The sequence below is a fragment of the Ascidiella aspersa genome, chromosome 5 (assembly GCF_963924565.1).
Source record: "Ascidiella aspersa chromosome 5, kaAscAspe10.2, whole genome shotgun sequence".
Taxonomy (NCBI): domain Eukaryota; kingdom Metazoa; phylum Chordata; class Ascidiacea; order Phlebobranchia; family Ascidiidae; genus Ascidiella; species Ascidiella aspersa.
In genome coordinates, this window is record NC_139451.1 from 4,829,561 (window position 1) to 4,836,882 (window position 7,322).

Below are 7,322 nucleotides of genomic sequence, written 5' to 3' on the forward strand. Positions count from 1 at the left end.
TAACTGCGTACTGTTTGGATATTTTGCTGTTAAATGTATATATTTTTTGAATCTACAAAGAAAACATCTTCTTAAATTTAGGTTGTGTTAAAATGTTGATATTCCAATCGTATATTGTTGTTAAGTTCATGGACGTTATGTTCCTATACTTTAAGAAAAGATTTTGCGTGAAATCCTTTGTCGTGTGAGTACGTAACAAACGAAACTACCCAACAATGGCCTTTGTCCTAAATTTCCCCATTGTTGTTTCACTTTGTTTATAAAAGTGATCCATCTATTGGTTAACTGTAACTGAGACTCAAAATCCTGTTAAGAACATAATGTAGTAAATACGTAGTAAAACGAGGCGAACTGTCCATAACTTGGATGACGCAATTCTCACCTAGGCAAGAAATTCTTAAGAAGAAATGGCTGAGCTACCTCAGAGTCTAAGGTCCAAAAAGCAGTCGGAAAGACTTGTGATGTAGTGAAACCACCTTCACTGCACGTGTATGTGTTAAAAGGTGCCTTTCTCGATCTAGATGACATTGACGATTTGACGTCATCAAAATTGACGTCACTTTGCATAACATATTGCTGAACGTTTGCGTAATGGAAATGTTCGCTTAAATTGACCCCTTTTTATTATAATATCGAAATACTTGTGGCATTTTTACATTCGAAAAGAATTTGAATGGCCAATTTGTGCAAAAACGAAATTTATCGTTAACATAGCAGCTAATTTATCATATAAAAATTGATTAACTTATGAAAACAGTACCAATGTTATACACCAATAGCACAGACACTATACCGGGGGTTCTCAAACTGAACTCCATGAACCCTTGGGGGAACATGGTCCATTAACTGAAAAAGACGCTTAAGCGCGTTACGCGTACTTCTTGAAATTATTTAGACTACAGTTTTATTTTACACTATTTCTTCCGAAAACTGTAAGCTTCGTAATAAGTACTTGTTTCATGACGTCAAAATATGACGTCAGGTCTAAAAATTTCAGGCCGACCCAGGTCCACAAGAAACAAAAATGCTTTTAGCTGAAAAAGTTTGAAACCACTGCAATATACCAAACTAAAATCGAACTCTTTGAACTGAGAAGCGGTCTAACAGAGAGGGTGTGTCATGCATGCTTGCACGTCCTTCTTGGAAGTAAAGAACGCTTAGACAGGGCGTTTAAAGTGTGGCCGCAGCACTCTAGACATGCAACACCGCACGTACACTAGGCTAGAACTCAGCTGAGGTGTCTGTCTGGCTTCGTGTCTGTGACATTGAGGCCGCCAGCCCGCCATATACCATTTTAGAAGTGGCTTAGAAGCTGTTGGAAGGCACGATTAAGCTGTAGGCTACATGGTCTAGCTCTAGCTGCTTATGATGCCACGAAGTTCTTAGGTCCGATTCAAGTCATTTGTCCAAAAGACTTTAATAAAGTCAAGTCATTTTTTCATACGGAGTCAATGCTCATATCATTTATATTTGACTCTATTAATGCTACTATCTAGTTTGTGTTGTGTTCAATTTAAGCCTGAAAAACAGTAAAGACGCAATTGGGTCGACAAAGCTTCGCTGTTAAACTTAAGCTTAGTATAGTTGGGTCGCCGCGAAATAAAGGTTGCGAAACACTGCGCTAAGGAAAACTGAAAATCGATTGGATCAGCCGTTTTAAATTTAGCCCGTACAGCGAACGTGAGACTAGCTGCACGTTCCAATCCAAATTGAAACCCTGTCTGACGTCATTAGCTATGACGCAAGCGTGTCAATACGGTCGGGGGATATGCGGATGACGTAACATGCTTGAAAGTTGTTACTACGCAAGGTCGTTTGACTGAATGTCGTAAGCCAGCCTATTCATGGTTTTACAACTTATATGTGCTAAATTGCACGTTGCTATTTACTATGTGTCGAGGGCAAAAGCAGTAGCGTTTTTTATAGGTAAAAATAGAAAGACAATATGGATTTAAAAATAGTGCGCCTTAGGAGAACTGATGTCCTTTATTCTAAAAAAAATGTGCACTGACATTTTATTCGTATATTTATAGGACAGATAAATCGGGGCTGTTATTCGAAAAAGGATTTTTTTGTCAAACATGCTACGAAAGTTGCACCCTTAAATACAATAAAGAATATATAGAACTCACATCTAACCGTCTATATTTGTTTAAACTTAAAGCTTCCCAAACTGATAACAATAAACAAATTTCAATGATAATAAGAGACAATTTATGAAGTAAAGGCTTTTAAAGACGATCCTAATAACATGGCAAGTCACCATTGCCACGAAAATATCAAAAACTCAACAAAATAAGCCTTTTAGCAAACTAACATCATTTGAAATACACAGAAAGCTGTCCTGCTGTGACTAGAAATTTCTTACGCTACTTGACTCTGCAAAACGTCCACCTAAAACCCTAACACAGATCCAAAACCACTAGTGCAGTCACAACTAATACCAAAGCAATGTAATTGAATTAGCAGCAGGCTATTAAAACGCCGCACAGCCTGGTATGCAACAGTCTTATCTTGCAGTATCTGCCTATTGCAATATGCAGCTTAATTTGTTATCTTACAAACAATGCACTGCTTGAGGCCATTAAGAAAACGTGGCAAACAGACTTGGACAACTACATAATCCTAGTTTTCTTATTTAATCTAACCAAGCAATACGGCTAGTTCTAGTTCTGCAAATACGTCTAATTCTAATTCCAATCAAATTTGTGAATTGCTTGTGTAATCTATTATAGTTCTAATCTATACGTCGGATTTGACTAAAAATATTACTTTGTCCAACGGCCTTTTGTAGTCTGCCAGTCGAAACAAATTTATGTTGACAGTTTTGGATTTTTTACAGAATAATAAACATGGCTATGCTAAAACGTATAAAAATTAGCGCAATTACCATTGATATTTTATAAGAATAATTTGCGATTTAAACTAAATTGATTGTGAATAGGCTAATGTTATCGGGTAATACTAATTTACGAAATGATGAATGGTCGGAATGGTCGGAACGCTCATTAATTTAAGTGTTGCCCCGTTAAAACAATTATTAAACCAACGCACAATATTTGAGGTAGGGTGTGGGTTAACGTTTGTGGGTGAAGGTGGGTCAAGTGTTACTATATTTAATAATAATACTGTGTGCGTTCCGACCATTCCGACCATTCATCATTCCATAAATTAGTGTTACCCATGTTATCGAGTTCAAATTCTGTGTTTTAAGAATTGAATATTTTCACTTATAATATAATTTAAGAAAACTAAAATGATCTAATTTGGAAAAACGTTTTTACGTTGCGCGAATCTATTGCATCGTTGTAGCTTTTTTATTTAAAGTAACAACTCTCCAATCTACAACTTTAACTAAAATAAACGAACTGTGTGATGTTCTTAAGGTAACTTTTTGACGTCACGTTTAGATGCAACTTTGCGACGTAACATTTTGACGTATTTCGTGGCCTAACTTCTAGATGTCACGGTATGACGTAATTTTGTGACGTCATTTCTGAAAATGCTTCTACTTTAATAGGTTTCAACGCATTCAACTTTAAAACGTCTTTAAACACTATTTACAGCTTTTCAACGACCTAAAGTTGGATCGCCAACGTTTTTGTTGTGTAGAATTAAAAAGTAGCATACACAATGACAAATAGCTGAAAAACTGGTTTTACAACGGCCTCTTTTAGCATTTATCTCAAGCTGAACATAAAATAAATTCAGAGACTATTTAAAGACTTGGGAAAAAACATAGGGTTTTCCAAAGACTTTTCAATACGAAATCTAATTATTTGTACTCGTCACACTAAACAAAAACACTTGCAAGACTGCCAAATCATACCTAATTTTTTGTCTTTATCTTTTTGCACGTTTTTTTGTATATAATACATATATTATACAAAATTTGCTTTTGTATGCTATACAAAACTTGATGCGCCCCTTTAAAATCATCATACAATTTACCCAGAGTTTTTGCCTTTAAAAATGCTGCTATATTCAAAAAAAAAAACTAAAAAAAAAAAAACTAAAAAACTTTCCTCTTCTATAATTGCTTAAATTATAAAAACCGTTGTAATTTTATTTTTATACAAGCATCTGATAACACGGTTACCAAAATGTGAGTTGCACATTTAACTGAGCAAATAAATAAATTACAGAAATGTATTTTCTGTGTCTGATTCAGCATCACTACATCTCCTTGGAACAGTTCGAGCACCCCTGGTTAAGAAACCCTGCACTAACATAATCCAACAAAAAATATAGACGCTAAAACTTCTAAAACCAGCAGCGCTGCTTTATAGTTAAGTGATGTCTCTCATGCTGGAATATTACGAAACATTTATTTCTAGCAAGCAAGAAGTTTTGCGCCCTTTGCCGCAAACTCTTGTTCACAAGGAAATTCTGCTGACCAGGTGTCTACGAGTCTAAAGTCTCTTAATATGCAAATCAACACGCAACAAGCTCGTGCATATACAGTCGTTTTTTTGCAGGTGCTTTTATTCTGCTACGGTTTTTTGCGACGCTGACACACACAGCAATGGTGACGTCACAATGCAGAGTATTGCGTCACATTGGCACGGAAGAAACTTTTGCGGAGGGCCATTTAAACAACAACAACGAAACACAAAAGCGAAAGACGAACACGTTTTAGTTTTTTTCAAGGATTCGTAAGCAAAGCAAAATCACAATGTACAAATAATAAAAACAAGCGCATGGCAAAATTACAACAATGTTCTCAATTTGGGGCAAAAAGTGTTATTGACAGTATTCGAATTCTGGTATTATATATACATTACCCAAAAATTAAAAAAAAAGTATTAGCAATTTTCTCAGTTTTTGTTGGTAGACGTACTTGTCCAATTCGAAATCTGGAAATCAGGTGGCACTATATAAAGACAAATTGTATTGTATTTTCGACAAGCTTTCGCACAACCGTGCTTCATCAGGTCAAAGTAACAATAAAAGCAATTAAAATAGAGCCAGTAAACCACCTGATTTTCTTAAGATATTGATTTGCCCAAAATTACACAAAACCAAATAGCGCAAAAACAAACCAAAAAGGGGAATCAGTAATACTGGTTTCGGTAAACCTAAGCATACGCGACGCACTTGATTTTAGACAAAAAAAAATCGCTCTGAAAACTATAGTGCAAGAAAACGTAGCAAAGGTGCTATGTACAAATATATATATACAGATAAACGGCATAAAAACAAGCTTTTTATGGAAAAAAAGCATTAAAAAAATGGCGACAAAATTCAGTGTTGAAATGACTTGACTGAACATAAGTCACTGTTTTCAAATGACTTGACTTGACTTAAGTCTTTTGAGCAAAATTATTTGACCTGACTTAAGTTTTTTTGAAAATTAACTTAACTTGACTCAAGTATTTTGGACAAAATGACAGGACTTTACTTAAGTGTTTTGGGCGAAATAACTTGACTTGACTTAAGATTTTTAGGCCAAGACCTTGACTTAGTTTTAAAATGTCCTAAGAAGGACTTAAGTTACTTCATAATGACTTGTTTACAACACTATCAAAAACTCCAAAAAGTGTTCAAACGATTTAGCGCGGCTCAATTGGAAGGATAATACCGGTTTTGACTTGAAGCGACAAGACAGGAAATATAGCTTCCTTTTAGCACGTAGTTATACGACTCGGTTCCGCATGATTGGTCACAAGAATACGCCACGTAGTTACGTTAAAAGCTTGAGGCGGATGGCAGGGCAACGCCCCTAAAATAACGTCACGATTGAGCTTTGAATTGAACAGAGTTAAAACCGCAACGCTGGATTTTTACATGCTGGTGTTTAAAACGCACATACCAGTTGTCTGGAGTAGCTAACCCGGGAAAATGCAAGAAAGAAAATTTAAGTTTTTTGTCTATAATGTTTGAAGGTTTTAAGTTAGACGTAGTTTCCCATATAGAAGTAGGTAACTTTCTAACGTTTCGAAGATCTCTTTATTTATTTTCAACATCAGATTAAATAAATAGATATTCGAAACGTTCAAAAGTTACTTACTACATGGGCATTTCATATTCTTACTAAAATGATTTCGTTTAGGTTCTAAATTAAAACGAACTGTAGTCGGAAATGTCACTTCAATCCGCGTGACGTAAAAATTGTATTTTATTCACTGACATTTTGCTCGTCAAGAAATTTATTTCAGGTGCCAACTTTTAGTTTTTTATAAGCTTTACTTATTTTTTTTGTGTATTACGCTGCTTTACTAGTTAGTGACGTTATATCGTTCAGGTTCTAAATCAAAGCGAAATATTTGGAAATCTACTTTACGGCATAAAATTTGTATTTTTTGCGCTGAGATTTTGCCATGAATTTCGCCCAGCCGCCAATTTTATCGGTGAAAATAAACCCACGGGCAAAACAACGCGGCGCAACGGCCACGCACCAGCGATTCACGTGCGTCACATAATCTCGTAACGTGGCACACGATTTCTTCCAGTGACGTCACAATGGGAAACAATCGCGACTGACAATGGAGCGCGAATCAATGAATGGCGACGCTTTACTACGCGCCGTGAAAGAACTTTGTTGGATGTGATGTTTACACACCAAAGTTTGACTAACTGTTGATATATCTGTCTTTTTTGTATATGAACTTTAAAAAAAACCTTTGTATGAGTGCTGTAGATCTTTTGTAAAAAATTAAACACTAAAGGCTATAATAAAGTATATTGTGTTTTGAAGAATCTAACACTGTTACCTACTTTTCATTGGCATTTGATATTTATTCTTAAAATCTGGGAGTCTTATCAACTGGAAATTTGTGTGTATTTATATTCAAACTTCGAAGAAACAAGTTTAAACTTAACTAAAATGTCTGTTGTAAGCTGTATTAAACTGTAAAGCCCATACAAAAGTAGGTAACATTGACGTTACACATAATAAAGGTTTATACGAAAAGTTTACAAATGTTGTCTACTTTCTATATGGGGTTTGGTAATTCTTAAAACGAATAAAAACGTAAATCTAACCAAGAACTGAATTGTATGCGAAATGTACTTTAAATCTGAAATTTCCCCCTTTTTGGGGAGTTTAATGGTTAGATTTTGTACATTGACTATTAAAAATAAAAATTGAAAGTCAAACAGTAAACCTATGCTTAAAAAGCGAATGAAAAGCCTATCCGAAACTTTAACACAGCGTTATATCCTTACGTCTGTCAACAATTTGTTTTCCATTGTCAAGAGGCAAACATTCCATCTTTTGACGTCATCCTGACGTAAATCGCGCACCCCCAAACGCGCGCAATTAAAGCGTAATAAAACACCCCCGGCGTGGCGAAAGAATGTTAAGTACGTCTCGGCCAGTC